The sequence below is a fragment of the Salvelinus alpinus genome, chromosome 32 (genome assembly GCF_045679555.1).
Source record: "Salvelinus alpinus chromosome 32, SLU_Salpinus.1, whole genome shotgun sequence".
NCBI classification, from domain to species: domain Eukaryota; kingdom Metazoa; phylum Chordata; class Actinopteri; order Salmoniformes; family Salmonidae; genus Salvelinus; species Salvelinus alpinus.
In genome coordinates, this window is record NC_092117.1 from 7,436,663 (window position 1) to 7,457,331 (window position 20,669).

A 20,669-nucleotide genomic window follows, 5' to 3' on the forward strand; every position below is an offset into this window, starting at 1 on the left:
GCATCATAACGTTGAATCATTACATTTCTCAGCTCATCATCAATCCATGGGGCACCGCTTGACCTCAGAGTGCATTTTCTTAAAGGGGCATGCTTACCAGCTATACCCATGAATACAGTTGAAGTCGGAAGTTTACATACACCTTAGCCAAATACATTTAAATTCGGTTTTTCACAATTCCTGACATTTAATCCTAGTAAAAATTCCCTGTCTTAGGTCAGTTAGGGTCACCACTTAATTTTAAGAATGTGAAATGGCAGAATAATAGTAGAGAGAATGATTTATTTCAGCTTTTATTTCTTTCATCACATTCCCAGTGGGTCAGAAGTTTACATACACTCAATTCGTATTTGGTAGCATTGCCTTTAAATTGTTTAACTTGGGTCAATCGTTTTGGGTGGCCTTCTACAAGCTTCCAACAATAAGTTGGGTGAATTTTGGCCCATTCCTCCTGACAGAGCTGGTGTAACAGAGTCAGGTTTGTTGGCCTCCTTGCTCACACACGCTTTTTCAGTTCTGCCCACAGATTTTCTATGGGATTGAGGTCAGGGCTTTGTGATGGCCACTCCAATACCTTGACTTTGTTGTCCTTAAGCCATTTTGCCACAACTTTGGAAGTATGCTTGGGGTCATTGTCCATTTGGAAGACCCATTTGCGACCAAGCTTTAACTTCCTGACTGATGTCTTGAGATGTTGCTTCAATATATCCACATAATTTTATTGCTTCATGATGCCATCTATTTTGTGAAGTGCACCACTCCCTCCTGCAGCAAAGCACCCCGACAACATGATGCTGCTACCCCTGTGCTTCACGGTTGGGATGGTGTTCTTCGGCTTCCAAACATAACGATGGTCATTATGGCCAAACAATTCTATTTTTGTTTCATCAGACCAGAGGACATTTCTTCAAAAAGTACGATATTTGTCCCCATGTGCAGTTGCAAACTGTAGGCTGGCTTTTTTTATGGCGGTTTTGGAGCAGTGGCTTCTTCCTTGCTGAGCGGCCTTTCAGGTTATGTCGATATAGGACTCGTTTTACTGTGGATATAGATACTTTTGTACCTGTTTCCTCCAGCATCTCCACAAGGTCATTTGCTGTTGTTCTGGGATTGATTTGCACTTTTCGCACCAAAGTACGTTCATCTCTAGGAGACAGAACACATCTCCTTCCTGAGCGGTATGCCAGCTGCGTGGTCCCATGGTGTTTATACAGATAAACGTGGTACCTTCAGGCATTTGGAAATTTCTCCCAAGGATGAACCAGACTTGTGGAGGTCTACTATTTTTTTCCTGAGGTCTTAGCTGATTTCTTTTGATTTTCCAATGATGTCAAGCAAGGAGGCACTGCATTTGAAGGTAGGCCTTGAAATACATCCACAGGTACACCTCCAATTGACTCAAATAATGTCAATTAGCTTATCAGAAGCTTCTAAAGCCATAACATCATTTTCTGTAATTTTCCAAGCTGTTTAAAGGCACAGTCAACTTAGTGTAACTTCTGACCCACTGGAATTGTGATACAGTGAATTATAAGTGAAATAATCTGTCTGTTAACAATTGTTTGAAAAATTACTTGTGTCATGCACAAAGTAGATGTCCTAACCGACTTGCCAAAACTATAGTTTGTTCACAAGAAATTTGTGGAGTGGTTGAAAATCAAGGTTGAAAAGCAAGTTTTAATAACTCCAACCTAAGGGTATGTAAACTTCCAACGTCAACTGTATGTAAACACTGCTGTTTATAAAAGTTGCTGTGGTTGCAGTATGGTGTGATATGTTGTATTCCTTTGAAAGTTAAAAGGCTTTGCGTCAGAACAAATAATTACCAGAGACTGATTTGACGTCCTCAAACGGAAAATACTGAAAACTTTTTAATTGTCTAATGTGTTATAAAAGGTTCCTGTCATATACTAATTATTATTACTATTATTTTTAATGCTTTCAAATTTCATGTGAGACATTCCGTTTGTGTGTTTGTGGGATTGTTTAAGTTTGTTGTCTGGTGAAGCCTTGTACAGCTTCTAGTCTCGACCATGCTGCTTATCGGTCACTGAGGTGCTGGGTTAGGGCTGCCAATTGTATTTTTGTCTTTCATCATACATGTTTGTTTAGTAGGATTTATTTTTTATTATAAATAAAAAGAAAAATCCCCTTTTTCTCCCCAATTTCGTGATATCCAATTACAGTCTTGTCCCATCGCTGTAACTCCTGTACAGTCTCGGGAGAGGCGAAGGTTGAGAACCATGCGTCCTCTGAAACACGCACTGCTTCTTGACACATTACTCGCTTAACCCGGAAGCCACCCGCACCAATGTGTCAGAGGAAACACCGTACAACTGGCGACCAAAGTCAGCGTGCATGCGCCTGGCCCGCCACAAGGAGTCGCTAGAGCGCGATGGGACAAGGACATCCCAACCGGCCAAACCCCCTCCTAACCTGGAAAACGCCCCATGGGTCTCCCAGTCACGGCCAGTTGCGACACAGCCTGGGATCAAACCCGGGTCTGTAGTGACACCTCAAGCACTGTGATGCAGTGCCTTAAACTGCTGCACCACTCGGGAGGCCCAGTCAGATTTTTTTTCTTTTCAACTATAGGCCTCATATAGCCTGTACTGCCTGTCTCAATCCCCAAATTGCCAACTCTCTGTGCTGGTCTACCCAAAAATCATGCAAGAATAATAAATTATGCCAGGGATTGTGCATATTTATATAGAAGGTAGAAAATAGCCTTGTTGGACTGTGTTTTATGACCGGGGGACTCAGGGACAAAGCAGGGCTGCATCAACCCAGGGTTCAACTCTCCACTATCACAGCTGCTTTTCCTCAACCTCTATGTATGCTACAAACAAAGTAAAGAGAGATAATCACGAACCAAATGGATACATTTAGCATGTGATACACCCACAGACATATAACTAAATAGAACAATATCCCTACTTGTTTCTCTGACTCGATCTTGAATTCACTGCCTGTTTTCCAGCTCAGACTCAAGTGCCTTTCAAATGCAATTACTATAAATGTTTGGCCCAAACTTAGTTATTTTCCATGTTTTCACCACATGGAGCCAAACAAACACAGTCATTATTTCTGGGGGAAAAGGGTGTGTTGTAATTGGTTTAGCCAGATTAGTGACACTCCAGAAGGAGAGAGAGGTGACACGGGCGTCGACAAATTCTGCTCTACCTGGAGCCCTGTAATTGTCTGTAGGTCGCTTGACAAAAATAGCAAATACTTAAAGGCCCAATACTGACGTTTTTATCTCAATATCATATCATTTCTGGGTAACAATTAAGTACTTTTATTGTGATTGTTTTCAATTAAAATGATAAAAAATAGCAAGAGCAATTTTCTCAAGCAAGAATTTTGCTAGGACTATCTAGAAATGGTCTGAGTAGGGAAGGAAAACTGAAAAGTAGCTGTTATTGGCACAGAGGTTTGGAACTCTTTCTTATTGGTCTATTTACTAACTTACCGCCTTGCGTTGTCACCAGGCAGGCCAAAACTCCATACCACCACAACAGGCTGAAATGTATTTTCAAACAGCTCTTACACCAAAAGGGCATTATCATAATTTTCACAATTTCATGGTATTATTCCAACCTCCATAGTGTGGAAATTTGTCTAAAACGCAGGGAAATCACATTTTTTACTGCACTGGGCCTTTAATCACTCAATTCTATTTTCTGTGACTTTGGTGCCGTGGGTTGGCAACGTGGTGACAATAAGAAGCCTAGGTAAAAGGGAGGAATTAACTGGAAAACTATGTTTATTCACTTGCCTGTTACATGGAATTCTAGTTGACTAACCAAGGAAACACAAACAACAAGTAGTTTATAGCCATTTTTTTTTTACATAATGGAGGTATTAGTCATGTGTAGCTGGGCTCATGGATCAGTAAACATTCCCTCCTATGATAAGCCAAATATAGTGGCTAAACTGGCTATTTGTTTTATGCATGCAAAAATCCCATAATTCCTATGTAATGTGACATGTAAAACATTTACTGCTAGGCTTGTTTTCACAAAGAATGTTTTGGTTCATCGCGACCGTTGATAAATCGTTCGTGGTTCTCAAGAAACTGCCTCTCGCTTCAAATACTCCAACAGAACATTTGAGATCATGGGAGTCCAGCTCTCTCCTGTTTCTGTTTCCTGGACTAAGGTGAAGCTGTCAGGTTTCAGGATGAATAAGCTTTGGCCCGTGGGCCAGGTGTGCCAAAGAAAGCATAACTCAAACCAAGACATATTTTTCCACCACCTCTCAGACAGCCCAGAATAATGTGTGCAGTGTCTTTCACATAGAGGTGTTACTTACTGAGTCCCTCACAGTGATATTTGCACTAGGTGAAAAGAGGGACATTTTTTAATACGACATTTCCCTGCTCTCTGGCATGCCGTGGAGACAGCAGAAGCACGGTAAGGAGGATAAAGGTCTCCTTGTTTTCCCCTCACACCGCTATGCCACAACATCGAGCAAAACATGACCGCTTTCCATCCATGCAGAAGGCAGGACAAGAAGAAATGTTTGAGACTACAACTAGGCTTATCTTGATAATAAATATGAGCGTTATTGTTATTGCATAAGAAATATATAATTTCTTGTGGAGGGAATGTCAGGTTTGATGCTTGGATTAAGCCCCCAGGACCAGGGCAATGAGTGGAGCTTTATGGGAACATTTACTTTCGGATGCTTTGTACAGAACCAAGGATTGTGTGTTCACCCCAAACCTGCTGAATCAGTTGCTTGGAATGGAACCCAGTTCACCTTAGACAGAAAAAAAAAAACAGCAGAACGTAGAGTATTTACTTCACCTGAGGGGCGAATAAAATAACAGGAGGAGAAAGTGACGCAGAGCAGACTACAAGCAGGCTCACATGCAGTTTGGTCTCCAGGGCATGCACACTTCAGGTCTGCCGTGTTGACGGTTGTTTGCTGACCGTTTCCATGGCGAGGGAGATTTGTGTCTGCAGCATGTGAAGACTGAAGCTGAGGTGGGGGGCAAAAGTCTCGGGTTGAAGCCCTGAACCGTGTCAGATTGGAGGGAGAATGATGGGTTCAAGACGAAATCCAGACGCCATTCCAGTGTAGGACTTTTTGTGCAGCCCTCCTCAGTACTCACAACCCACGTAAACATGTTTAGAACTGTTTACCTGCATGTGGTTAAAGGTCGCTGTGGCTGCTTTGAGAGGGAGAGTTGACTAATTAACGTTTCACCACTGCATTTGTGAAGTTTGAACTTAGTAGACAACGTACAGGGAGCTCCTAGAGCATTGGGACAGTGACAATTTTGTTGTTGCTGCTGTTTTGTCTCTGTACTCCAGCACTTTGGATTTGAAATGATACAATGACTATGAGGTTAAAGTGCAGCTTTAATTTTGAATAAAGCCAGTGTGTCTATGTATGCGGATGACTCAACACTATACATGTTAGCTACTACAGCGACTGAAATGACTGCAACACTTAAAGAGCTGCAGTTGGTTTCAGAATGGATGGCAAGGAAGAAGTTCGTGCTAAATATTGTATTTACACTAAAAGCATTACGTTTGGGAGAAATCCTTGACTAAACCCTAAACCTCAACAAAATCTTGTAATGAATAATGTGGAAATTGAGCAAGTTGAGGTGACTAAACTGCTTGGAGTAACCCTGGACTGTAAACTGTCATGATCCAAATATATTGATACAACAGTTGCTAGGATGGGGAGAAGTCTGTCCATAATAAAGCGCTGCTCTGCATTCTTAACAGCACTATCAACAAGGCAGGTCCTGGTTTTGTTGCACCTGGACTACTGTTCAGTCGTGTGGTCAGGTGCCACAAAGAGGGACTTAGGAAAATTGCAATTGTCTCAGAACAGGGCAGCACGCCTGGCCCTTGGATGTACACAGAGAGCTGACATTAATAATATGCAGGTCAATCTCTCCTGGCTGAAAGTGGAGGAGAGATTGACTACATCACAACTTGTATTTGTGATAGTTATTGACATGTTGAATACACGAGCTGTCGGTTTGAACTACTGGCACACAGCTTGGACACACATGCATACCCCACAAGACATGCCACCAGAGGTCTCTTCACAGTCCCCAAGTCCAGAACAGACTATGGTAGGCGCACAGTACTACATAGAGCCGTTACTACATGGAACTCTATTCCACATCAAGTAACTCATGCAAGCAGTACAATTTGATTTAAAAAACAGATAAAAATACACCTTGTGGAACATCGGGGACTGTGAAGCAACACAAACATAGGCACAGACACACGATAACATACGCACTATACACACACGTACACATGGATTTTGTGTTGTAGATGCAGTAAACTTAATATGTTGTGAAATCTGTTGTGAATGTATTGTAATGGTTTTGATTTATTTGTATTTTGCTGGACCCCAGGAAGAGTAGCTTCTGCCTTGGCAGCAGCTAATGGCGATCCATAATAAATACAAATACAAACAGTTTAGAAATTACAGGACCTTTTGTACATAGTCCCCACATTTTAGGGAACCATAGGTATTGGGAAAAATTCACTTATGTGCATTAAAGTAGTAAAAAGTTCAGTATTTGGTCCCATATTCCTAGCACACAATGACTACATCAAGCTTGTGACTTTACACATTTGTTGTATGAATTTTCTGTTTGTTTTGGTTGTGTCTCAGATTAATAAGAAAATAATGATAAATAATGTATTGTGTCTAACACTTTTGGAGTCACTTTTAACAAAAACGTCTGTAGTGTTAGAAACATATTCTACTCTTATTTACAATAAAAGTGACTCCAAAATGATACAATACATTTTTGACCATTCATATACCGTTTTGAGACAAATCAGCCTAGCATGTTGTTTTTTTATATACACAGCATGGCTTACATCTCACACGATGAGATTTGTTGTGCTTTTTGAGTAGAAGAGTCCTCTGGACAGTCAGATAACCCACCAAGATAGAAGACATTCTGGATGTCCATTGAAGGAACAGTTGTTCCACTTGGCAGATGAACAATACACAGCACAGTTTGAAACCTACGTTGATAAACTCTGCAAATATAAATCCTATACCCATAACCTGTTGAATTGGTGTAGGTGTCTCCTTTTGACTACCACTCATACAGACTCTGTCAAGATCAATCTAAGCCACTGTCAGGAAGTGCGGCAGGTAGCCTAGTGGTTAGAGAGTTGGGCCAGTAACCGAAAGGTTACTGGATCGAATCCCTGTGCTGACAAGGTAAAAAATCTGTTGTTCTGCAGTTAACCCACTGTTCCCTGGTAGGCTGTCATTGTAAATAAGAATTTGTTCTCAACTGACTTGCCTTGTTAAATAAAGAAAAGAGCTCCTATTTTAAATTGCCTAATGTTCAATTAGAGTGTCTGAGTAGTAGTGTCATGTGGATCCTGGCCCAGTGCATGCTGGAGGCCTGTAACAGACTTAACCCATGCTGACTGGCCTTGTCAGGAGGACATGTCTCTCTCCTAGCTGGGATTCCTAGTCCACATGGAAAATGGTCAAACAGATGCTGGTGTGCTGACAGCGCTGGGCTGTATCACCGCCTGGTACGGCAACTGCACCGCCCGCAACCGCAGGGCTCTCCAGAGGGTGGTGCGGTCTACCCAACGCATCACCGGGGGCAAACTACCTGCCCTCCAGGACACCTACAGCACCCGATGTTACAGGAAGGCCAAAATGATCATCAAGGACATCAACCACCCGAGCCACGGCCTGTTCGCCCCGCTATCATCCAGAAGGCGAGGTCAGTACAGGTGCATCAAAGCAGGGACCGAGAGACTGAAAAACAGCTTCTATCTCAAGGCCATCAGACTGTTGAATACCATAACCATAACCAAAAGTGCAGTTCAAGAAAAAGTTAAGAAAATATTTACCAAATAAACGAAAGTAAAAAATAATAAAAAGTAACACAATAAAATAACAATAACGGTGCTATATACAGGAGGTACCTGTACCGAGTCAATGTGGGGGGGCACAGATATTACTGTACTGTTGGAGCTAGGAACACAAGCATTTCGCTACACCCCCAATAACATCTGCTAAATATGTGTATGTGACCAATACAATTTGATTGTATTTGCTGTCTGACACATATTGCAACACACCCCATATGGTGTCATATGGGAATGAGGGAAGATGTTGAGGAAGGTAACGTGTTGTGTTTGGGTGGAAGGCAGCACAATGCTTCTCTCAGAGAGAGGTCAAAGTTCACTGTGAGATTGTCATAATTTAGATTTTTATATTTATGCCTCTAACTTTCTCACTCATCATTATTCACAATTCATTCAGGATTATCCGTAATCATGGTTGCATCCACATTAATGTAGGCGTCTTTATAAACATATTCTATTCTTATTTACAATAAAAGTGACTCCAAAATGACACAATACATTATTTACCATTCATTTCTATTGGGCACAAAATGATCTGAAACACAAACAACAAATGCATCCAACAAGTTTGTAGAGTCACAAGCTTGATGTCATCATTGCGTGTGTAACGATCATCTTCGGGAGAAAGAGAGGAGGACCAAAGCGCAGCGTGGTAAGTGTTCATGATGATGTTTTTCACCAGGTGGTGAATCGCATCTCTGCATGTCTGGCAGACATATCAGTGTGGATGACGGATCACCACCTCAAGCTGAACCTCGGCAAGACGGAGCTGCTCTTCCTCCCGGGGAAGGACTGCCCGTTCCATGATCTCGCCATCACGGTTGACAACTCCATTGTGTCCTCCTCCCAGAGTGCTAAGAACCTTGGCGTGATCCTGGACAACACCCTGTCGTTCTCAACTAACATCAAGGCGGTGACCCGTTCCTGTAGGTTCATGCTCTACAACATTCGCAGAGTACGACCCTGCCTCACGCAGGAAGCGGCGCAGGTCCTAATCCAGGCACTTGTCATCTCCCGTCTGGATTACTGCAACTCGCTGTTGGCTGGGCTCCCTGCCTGTGCCATTAAACCCCTACAACTCATCCAGAACGCCGCAGCCCGTCTGGTGTTCAACTTTCCCAAGTTCTCTCACGTCACCCCGCTCCTCCGCTCTCTCCACTGGCTTCCAGTTGAAGCTCGCATCCGCTACAAGACCATGGTGCTTGCCTACGGAGCTGTGAGGGGAACGGCACCTCCGTACCTTCAGGCTCTGATCAGGCCCTACACCCAAACAAGGGCACTGCGTTCATCCACCTCTGGCCTGCTCGCCTCCCTACCTCTGAGGAAGTACAGTTCCCGCTCAGCCCAGTCAAAACTGTTCGCTGCTCTGGCACCCCAATGGTGGAACAAACTCCCTCACGACGCCAGGTCAGCGGAGTCAATCACCACCTTCCGGAGACACCTGAAACCCCACCTCTTTAAGGAATACCTAGGATAGGATAAAGTAATCCTTCTAACCCCCCCCCCTTAAAAGAGTTAGATGCACTATTGTAAAGTGGTTGTTCCACTGGATATCATAAGGTGAATGCACCAATTTGTAAGTCGCTCTGGATAAGAGCGTCTGCTAAATGACTTAAATGTAAAATGTAAATGTTTTTAATTAAACTCAGAACACTAAACAAAACAATAAACGATGTGAACAAAATAAACAGTACCGTGTGGCGACAAACACTGACACGGAAGACAAACACCCACCAACCAAAAGACAAAACAGGCTACCTAAATATGGTTCCCAATCAGAGACAACGACTAACACCTGCCTCTGATTGAGAACCATATCAGGCCAAACACAGAAACAGACAAACTAGACATACAACATAGAATGCCCACTCAGATCACACCCTGACCAAACAAAACATATAAACATACAAAGCAAACTATGGTCAGGGCGTGACAGTACCCCCCCCCCCCCCCCCCAGGTGCAAAACCTGAACCTATAGGGGAGGGTCTGGGTGGGCATCTGTCCGCGGTGGCGGCTCTGGCGCTGGACGTGGACCCCACTCCACCATAGTCTTAGTCCACTTTATTGGCGTGCTTTGAGCGGCGACCCTCTTGAAGGACCCCACTGGACTGAGGGGCGCCTCTGGACTGAGGGGCAGCTCCGGACTGAGGGGCAGCTCCGGACTGAGGGGCAGCTCAGGACTGAGGGGCAGCTCCGGACTGAGGGGCAGCTCCGGACTGAGGGGCAGCTCAGGACTGAGGGGCAGCTCAGGACTGAGGGGTAGCTCAGGACTGAGGGGCAGCTCCGGACTGAGGGGCAACTCCGGACTGAGGGGTAACTCCGGACTGAAGGGCAACTCCGGACTGAGGGGCAACTCCGGACTGAGGGGTAACTCAGGACTGAGGGGCAGCTCCGGACTGACGGGCGGCTCTGGCGGCTCCTGACTGGCGGGCGGCTCTGGCGGCTCCTGACTGACGGGCGGCTCTGGCGGCTCCTGACTGACGGACGGCTCTGGTGGCTCAGGACAGATGGTCGGCTCTGACGGCTCAGGACAGACGGGCGGCTCTGACGGCTCTGGACAGACGGGCGGCTCAGGCGGCGCTGGACAGACGGGCGGCTCAGGCGGCGCTGGACAGACGGGTGGCACAGGCGACGCTGGACAGACGGGCGGCTCAGGCGGCGCTGGACAGACGGGCGGCTCTGGCGGCGCTGGACAGACGGGCGGCTCAGGCGGTGCTGGACAGACGGGCGGCTCAGGCGGCGCTGGACAGACGGGCAGCTCAGGCGGCGCTGGACAGACGGGCAGCTCAGGCGGCGCTGGACAGACGGGCAGCTCTGTAGGGAGGAGACGGAGAGACAGCCTGGTGCGTGGGGCTGCCACAGGACCCACCAGGCTGGGGAGACCTACAGGAGGCTTGGTGTTAGGAGGAGGCACCTGAAGGACCGGGCTGTGGGGGAGCACTGGAGCTCTGGTGCGCAGCCTTGGCACCACTCCCCCAGGCTGGAATACTACTCCAGCCCGGACCCTCCAGAGTGCAGGCACAGGTTGAACCGGGCTGGGTGAGCACTGGAGATCTAGTGCCTACTACGCGCACCTCTCCCTTAGGCTCCACTCCCACATTTGCCCGGCACGAGCGGAGAGCAGGCATAGGACGCACTGCACCCTCCCAGCGCCCCGGAGACACAGCACGCAGAGCCGGCGCAGGTCTTTTTAATAAATCCAAAACTGAACACAGGAACAAAAACAATAAACGATGTGAACAAACAAAACAGTACCGTGTGGCGACAAACACTGACACGGAAACAAACACCCACAAACCAAAAGTGAAACCCAGGCTACCTAAGTATGATTCTCAATCAGGGACAACGATTGACAGCTGCCTCTGATTGAGAACCATACCAGGCCGAACTCAAAACCCCAACATAGAAAAACACACATAGACTGCCCACCCCAACTCACGCCCTGACCATACTAAATAAAGACAAAACAAAGGAAATAAAGGTCAGAACGTGACAGCGTGCTAGGAATATGGGACCAAATACTAAACTTTTGACTACTTTAATACACATATATGAATTTTGGTACTTTTGGTCCCCTAAAATGGGGGGACTATGTACAGAAAGTGCTGTAATTTCTAAATGGTTCATCCGATATGGATGAAAATACCCTCAAATTAAAGCTGACAGCTAACAGTCTGCACTTTAACCTCATAGTCATTATATCCATAGTGCTGGAGTACAGAATCAAAACAACAAAACATACTTTTGGAGCTCACTGTAAAGTACTACCACTACCCACCATATTGTCGGCTCATTTTGGACTTCTAACCACTTTTAAACATTGTGTGTTTCAGCTAAAGACTTCTGGGTTTTAGCATTTGGATTTGTCTTTCTAGAAGGTTTTTTATGAGACAAGGCCTCTACGTCCGTAGTGTCCGAATGTTTTGCTCTATGATGCTCACAAGCAACACAAGAGTAGTTAAAAGGTAAGGAGTTCTTCGACATAGAAGATTATCGGAAATCCCAGGACATATAACTGTATATAATACTGTAATAGGTGCTGTCACAAATTCCAAACGCCACACAGTTGTCACTGACTAGTTGGATATTCATTTCCCACTGAACAAACCATTTCTGTATTTACAGCATTCGTATAAATATTTTTTTTCTATCAGGTTTTTGCTTGAATGCAACTGTTTTATTGTAACCCTAGTTGTCCTGAAAAGAAAATGATCAAATACTTAATTGTGATGCTAAATATAAGGGTTGGACAAAAACACCGATTTTTGCTGGGGTCCTCGGGCCTGATGAGGTACATTAAAAGAGGAGTGACTTGTACTTTACCGGCTTCAGATACATGTTGCTATGCCCCAGAGTTCAGCCTGCAGTCAGAGAGAGACAGACACAGTACTGTACCGTTTTTTTACTGTACTGTCAGCTTAGTGATGAATACAGAAAAGCCTTCGTGAGACAGGACACATGCAGGGGCCCGAGCCCAAAAGTTTGCGGCGCTTGCCAGTCAATCTCTTTAATTTATGGCATCCCTCACACTGAAAACACCATGAATTATTCAAAGTCACCCCACTCCTGACAGAGTGCACGCAACTGTGACAGAATCTTGCGATATGAAATGTATGCACTTGAGTGGAGGCTGCTGAGGGAAGGACGGCTCATAATAATGGCTGGAATGGAACCAATGGAATGGCATCGAACACCTGGAAACGATGTGTTTGATGTATTTGATACCATTCCACTAATTCCACTCCATCCATTACCCCAAGCCCTCCCTCCCTGATTAAGGTGCCACCAACCTCCTGTGATGCACGTGACTATATCTGGGCTCGTATTCATAAAGCGTCTCACAGTATGAGCTCTGACCTAGGATTAGTTATGCCTTTAAATGGATACTTAGGGATTTTAACTAGCGTTAGTGTAATGACCAGTCGTTGCTCTAACGCTAGTTAGCATTTGCGCTAACGCTAGTTAGCAGCTTCCTTCAAACTGCACGCAGAGACATAAAAATGGTATCCACGAGTTCATCTGACTATGGGGCAGTAAATAAAGAGCTTCATTGCCAAAATCCCAAAGTTTCCCTTTAAATCAAAATGAATAAGAGGGGGGACCTGATCCTATATCTGTACTCTTATTGAGATGCGTCATTAGACGCTGAACGGTCCTCAAAAGGCAGTGTAATGAGGAGAGGACGAGACCAAAGGATATTTTTTCCAGTTGCGTCTTCTCTGCTATGTTCGGCTGTATTTTGAACCGCCCCGATCATCTCCACGGCAATAAGTGCCCATTTAGAGTCTCTCCAATAGGGAGCCCCGCTCAACTGTCTATATTCACACATACGTGGAATTTACATATGTGATATTTACAGTGGGGAGAACAAGTATTTGATACACTGCCGATTTTGCAGGTTTTCCTACTTACAAAGCATGTAGAGGTCTGTAATTTTTATCATAGGTACACTTCAACTGTGAGAGACGGAATCTAAAACAAAAATCCAGAAAATCACATTGTATGATTTTTAAGTAATTAATTTGCATTTTATTGCATGACATAAGTATTTGATCACCTACCAACCAGTAAGAATTCCGGCTCTCACAGACCTGTTAGTTTTTCTTTAAGAAGCCCTCCTGTTCTCCACTCATTACCTGTATTAACTGCACCTGTTTGAACTCGTTACCTGTATAAAAGACACCTGTCCACACACTCAATCAAACAGACTCCAACCTCTCCACAATGGCCAAGACCAGAGAGCTGTATAAGGACATCAGGGATAAAATTGTAGACATGCAACAGGCTGGGATGGGCTACAGGACAATAGGCAAGCAGCTTGGTGAGAAGGCAACAACTGTTGGCGCAATTATTAGAAAATGGAAGAAGTTCAAGATGACGGTCAATCACCCTCGGTCTGGGGCTCCATGCAAGATCTCACCTCGTGGGGCATCAATGATCATGAGGAAGGTGAGTTATCAGCCCAGAACTACACGGCAGGACCTGGTCAATGACCTGGAGAGAGCTGGGACCACAGTCTCAAAGAAAACCATTAGTAACACACTACACCGTCATGGATTAAAATCCTGCAGCGCACGCAAGGTCCACCTGCTCAAGCCAGCGCATGTCCAGGCCCGTCTGAAGTTTGCCAATGACCATCTGGATGATCCAGAGGAGGAATGGGAGAAGGTCATGTGGTCTGATGAGACAAAAATAGAGCTTTTTGGTCTAAACTCCACTCGCCGTGTTTGGAGGAAGAAGAAGGATGAGTACAACCCCAAGAACACCATCCCAACCGTGAAGCATGGAGGTGGAAACATCATTCTTTGGGGATGCTTTTCTGCAAAGGGTACAGGATGACTGCACCGTATTGAGGGGAGGATGGATGGGGCCATGTATCGCGAGATCTTGGCCAACAACCTCCTTCCCTCAGTAAGAGCATTGAAGATGGGTCGTGGCTGGGTCTTCCAGCATGACAACGACCCGAAACACACAGCCAGGGCAACTAAGGAGTGGCGCCGTAAGAAGCATCTCAAGGTCCTGGAGTGGCCTAGCCAGTCTCCAGACCTGAACCCAATAGAAAATCTTTGGAGGGAGCTGAAAGTCCGTATTGCCCAGCGACAGCCCCGAAACCTGAAGGATCTGGAGAAGATCTGTATGGAGGAGTGGGCCAAAATCCCTGCTGCAGTGTGTGCAAACCTGGTCAAGAACTACAGGAAACGTATGATCTCTGTAATTGCAAACAAAGGTTTCTGTACCAAATATTAAGATCTGCTTTTCTGATGTATCAAATACTTATGTCATGCAATAAAATGCAAATTAATTACTTAAAAATCATACAATGTGATTTTCTGGATTTTTGTTTTAGATTCCGTCTCTCATAGTTGAAGTGTACCCATGATAGAAATTACAGACCTCTACATGCTTTGTAAGTAGGAAAACCTGCAAAATCGGCAGTGTATCAAATACTTGTTCTCCCCACTGTATATGTTTGCTCTCTGCAGTGTTTTCTCAAAACAACACTGAAAATTCCTGTCAATGTCACAGGGGAAGGGTTGCAGACTGGGAGGACATTTCCTCTTATAGATATGTGGGAAATTCAGCCGGGGTGACATCACTTGCCCTCTTTACCTCTCACCCCTCCCTCTCTCTGTCCCAATCATACAACTGTACAACACTTCTGTCAGTCTCATGGCACCACTGTAGTCCACAGTGTCACCTTTCAGAATCCCGAAAGTGGGGCATTGCACTTAGTGTACTTACTGTACTCAATGAGCAGGCATGGCTGCTGTCAGAAGTACAGTAGGCCTACAATATAGATCTACTTTGAGTTTTTTCAGTGGAAAACAACTGTATTTGAAAAGTATTACAAATGCATGAAACGGAAATGGACATTCTGCCCAGTGACTAACTCTCAGAATATACCTTGAGCACTATCACTTTTATCTACTTCATACATATTCTTCCTGTATTAACCAATAGTGCACCCCAAGTTGAACCTATTGCAACACACACACACACGGATTTGGAAAATAACCCCCCCCCCCCCCCCCCACATTTTCAAATGGAGCAGCGTTCACAGGTCAACGATCTACATTCCTACCGTTATGGGCCAGCCGCCCTCGGGATTCTGCCTTTTAAGGTAAGACCCCACTCTCTGTTTGCCTCGCTCCCTCTCCTCCTCTTGATCCCCCTGTTTCCCGGGGGCTCTATTGGTGACCCAGACTCTTTTTATAAGTTGTCACTGGAGCTGTCAAGTGATCACATCTGCAAGACATTTCCAACAGGCTCTTCTGGTCTAAACCCTTGAAGAAGCAGGCAGCTATTCACTTTACGTTTTGCTTGGAGTGAACTTTTTACACTTTGGTTTGCAGCACCGAACAGTTATGGCCAGGTGGTAGGGGAAAGTATCGGAGATATAGTATCGAAGATATGGAACAACATTTCAGGAAAAAGATCAAACAACAGAAAGAGTGCGTGTGCATGTACAGTATGTGTGTGTGAGAGCAAGTTGTAGAAAATAATGCCGACCTCACAGTGAACTTTGACCTCTCCCTGAGAGAAGCATTGTGCTGCCTTCCACCCAGACACAACATGCTACCTTCCTCAACATCTTCCCTCATTCCCATATGACACCATATGGGGTGCATTCTAATGTGTCAGACAGCACTATCAGCACACCGGCCCCTGTTTGAGCCTTTTCCACGTGGACTGTCAATCACAGCTAGGAGAGATGCATGTCCTCCTCATAAGGCCAGTCCACATGGGGTTAAAACTGTGTCAGACTTCCAGTATGCCCTGAGCTAGGATCCACGACACTACTGCTCAGAAACTGTCTGTTTGAACGTTAAATAGGAGATACTTCCTGACAGTGGCTTAGATTGATCTGTATGAGTGGTAGTCAGAAGGAGACACCTACACCAATTCAACAGGTTATGGGTATAGGATTTATATTTGCAGAATTTATCAGCGTAGGTTTGAAACTGTGCTGTGTATTGTTCATCTGCCAAGTGGAACAACTGTTCCTTCAATGGACATCCAGAATATGTTCTATCTTGGTGGGTTATCTGACTGTCCAGAGGACTCTTCTACTCAAAAAGCACAACAAATCTGATCATGTGAGATGTAAGCCATGCTGTGTGTATAAAAAAACATATTAGGCTGATTTGTCTCAAAACGTTGTATCTGTACATTTATTTTTAGCAGTGACGTGACTCTTTTATCAACATCTTACCCCTGACATCAATAAAACAGATTAACTATCTTTCCAAAATATCAAAAGTCAAAAGGTCTTCAGTCAAGATGGAAAATAGTTTCCCAGATCCAATCATTTTTTGATGTTGTTGTTGAGGAACATGACCTCATCCAAGGATAGTAGATCACTAATGTCAAGTTTAATGATCTGTGAATACCTCACTGATGTGCATTTTTGACCTCCTCCAATCCAAGGTCATGACCTCCTGGATGTAATACACAGGTCAGCTCACTCTCCAAAGAAGGAGTCATAGAAAGGCCTCAGTTTATATGTTCTCTCTGAGTACACAGCTCAACTTGACGACTCATGACGATGTCATTATGGAAACGGGTTTGCGAATGACAGTGCTGCGGGAATGTATCTCACACAGTACGACCACAGGAAGTAAATAGTAAGGACCTAGTGATAGTAAGTACAGATCAACAAAGTAGGACCTCTCCTTCATCTGTGGTAGTTAGAGTAGATGTATTTGCCGTTGTCCATACACAGTGTTATTCAAAAACGTTGTATTTCAAATCCAATGCTCAAAAACATTATTGTTATTATTTTAATAATGCATAAAAACCCACTACAAAATACTCAGGGAATATTAAAATACTATTGTTTAGCTGAGGTGCAATAACACCGTGTATGAACAACAGTATTGACATGTGTACACATCAAATTAGAATTTGTATTGGGGAAGAAATGTACTTACTACGACTGTGATATGTTGTTGTCTCTTAATAAGATGCATGCACTAACTGTAAGTCGCTCTAGGTGAGAACGTCTGCTAAATAACTCAAATGTAAAACAAGGGTTAGAGGTTTGTGGTGGATGTGAACAAATCAAAATGTGAATGTTGAAATGATGTGAAATACATATCACCACTGATCTCATAATGGATGCATAAGAGAATGATGAAGGCCTCTAGTGGCCAAAATACTATATTCGCATGGGCAGCGCCATTGAAGTTGGCAGTCCCACCATTTTAACATAGTCAACTGGGTGGGACTTCCAACTTCATTGGCTGATCCCTCTTGGTGACCCTGTTGAAGTTATGGCCAACCAGGTCATCAGGAGGGATTGAATTTATTTATTAGGATCTCCGTTAGCAACAGCTAGTCTTACTGGGGTCCGACACATAGCGGAAAAGACATTACAGACAAAATGCTTTCCAATTGACATATATTTACGTACATTTACGTAAATCGTGAAGAACAAATTGACTACTTCAAAACGGAGATTGCCTCAATGGCGCTGCCATTGAGGCAGCGCCATTGATCTATCTATCTATCTATCTATCTATCTATCTATCTATCTATCTATCTATCTATCTATCTATCTATCTATCTATCTATCTATCTGCTGAACAGATCTTGTAACTTGTGAGCAGCCAGCACCCTCTGCTGCATTGAAATGAAAACTCTCAGTATACTGGCTGAAAGTATTAGCCAAACTAACAAACACACAAATCCCTAGGCATTAAAAAAATAAAATAAACTCCAGTCATCAAATATCCATGCCCCTAACAATTAGATCAGAATAAGAGGATTATTGGCCTTTTTCACCCCCCATCACCCCAATGCTCCCCAGACCACACAGATTTGTCTCAGCACTTAACCGGAACATTCCATACTTATGAATGTCAAATACAATTAGGCACTAATAGCTGCTCAATCCCACATTGCTGGGATCGGAAGGTCCAGCAGGTCGATTGGGAAGGGCAGCACTGCGAATCAAATGGCGTTATGAAGTGATCTTTCTCTTATTCGTATATGTGATTCCGGTACTTGTGATTCAGTGTTGTGTAAGAATCATTTTAAACACATTGTGCCATATCTACGTAGCGTGAGCTGAGGTAAGCCTCTTGTCATACCAACTCTGGGAGAGAATTACCTGGAATTGGAACCTCAGGATTTCCTGCGATTGCCCCCTTAATAAATCCCAAAATGGGATTTCCAGAACAGAGTTAAACCAAGACAAGGTAGGTCCATTTCTTGTGTTAGTAAGCACGCACACACCATTTTCTTAAACAGTAAATATGTCACAACTGATGGTCATTGATGATATAACAGGTGCAATATTAACAAAAGTCCTAAAAGTGGAATCATTTTAATGAGGATTTTTATCCCCACTGATCCAATTTTGCAAGGGGCCTCTGTGTCAATTTAAGCCACTGCGTACATTTTCAGTCAGAGTTTAGACTAAAGCTCATACAAAAGTTATGTTTTACTAATGAGATTATCTGCGCTTTCGCCTCCATCACAAACAGCCAGAGAGAGAGAGAGAGAGAAAATTACCCAACCATTCTGAGATTTGGCTTGAACCCAAGTCCTTCGCATGCAACCTGCTAATTCGTCTGGCTGGCTAACAACCCGTTTGCGTGCCAGCTGATCATTAGAAGAGTTCCATTGCACCGATAGAAACGAACCGGTCACCAAATATGTCACATGCCCAGGTCATCCTAATTCAGAGGGTGGCGTGCGTAGCTGCTCATGACATGAGCTGGTGTAGGCCACGGGCCACGACGAGGAGCTGTGGGTGGATAAAGAAACAAGTGCTACTGTATGAGATTACTGGTCCATGGAGCTGCTGTACAAAGGGAGACAGGCAGGGAAAGAAGGAGGTTCGGTGCTTGCCTTGCCAGCTGTGCGAACACGAAGGTCTCTCTGACGTTAAGCTGATTAGGGGGACTTGTGGTAGAATTACAAACACATTTGTTCTAATTTTGGGAGGTCTCCAAGAAAAACGAAATGTGAAAAGCCTCCTATTGATACACATGCACATGCAGGGAGAAAGGAAAACAAGTAAGCCAAGAAACATTCAGGTCCCTTGGTTCCAGAGAGGTGAAGATGAAATGGTTGTTGAGACTGGAGAAAGGAGCACCTTTCCTGTGTTTCATTTCCTTTCATATTTGGTCCAGTTATTCTTTTTCATATTTGGCACTGTAGCTATTCTTCTTCGCCTTCAGTTGTCCAGTGAGATGAAGGGTGGCGATGCACATACTGGGATTACTGTTCTGGATCTCTAAAAAAACAATCCACTTGTCTAAGAAAATTATCTGAGACATGTCCCCTGATGGGCCAAGGAAGGTAAAGTATCTCGTGATCCAAGATACATTTTAACCAACCTCAGAGAAGGTTATTCAGGCCCAAAGGCTAGTTCACTTTACACTATACAGTCCCTTCGGTATATATTCAGTATTCAGACCCTTTGACTTTTTCCACATTTTGTTACCTTACCTTACAATGTATTAAATCGTTTTTTCCCCCTCATCAATCTACAGACAATACACCATAATGACAAAGCAAAAACAGGTTTCTAGAAATGTTTACTAATTTATAAAAAATAAAATAAAAATGGAAATGTTACATTTAAATAAGCATTCAGACCCTTTACTCAGTACTTTGTTGTAGCCCCTTTGGCAGCAATTACAGCATCAAGTCTTCAAGTATGACGCTACAAGCTTGGCACACCTGTATTTGGGGAGATTCTCCCATTCTTCTCTGCAGATCCTCTCAAGCACTGTTAGGTTGGATGTGGAGCGTTGCTATTTTCAGGTCTCTCCAGAGATGTTCGATCTGGTTCAAGTCCGAGCTATGGCTGGGCCACTCAAGGACATTCAAAGACTTGTCCTGAAGCAACTCCCGTATTGAACCTGTGAACCTGTTGTCCTGTTGGAAGGTGAACCTTCGCCCCATTCTGAGATGCTAAGCGCTCTGGAGCAGGTTTTCATCAAGGATCTCCCTGTACCTCTCTCCCAGTCCCTGCCGTGAAAAGCATCCCACAGCATGATGCTGCCACCACCATGCTTCACCGTAGGGATGGTGTCAGGTTTCCATAGGTGATGCTTGGCATTCAGGCCAGAGTTCAACCTTGGTTTCATCACCTCCCTGATCAAGGCCCTTCTTCCCCGACTGCTCAGTTTGGTCGGGCGGCCAGCTCTAGGAAGAGTCTTGGTAGTTCCAAACGTCTTCCATTTAAGAATGATGGAGGCCACTTCAATGCTGGAGCCATTTTTTGGTACCCTTCCCCAGATCTGTGCCTCGACACAATCCTGTCT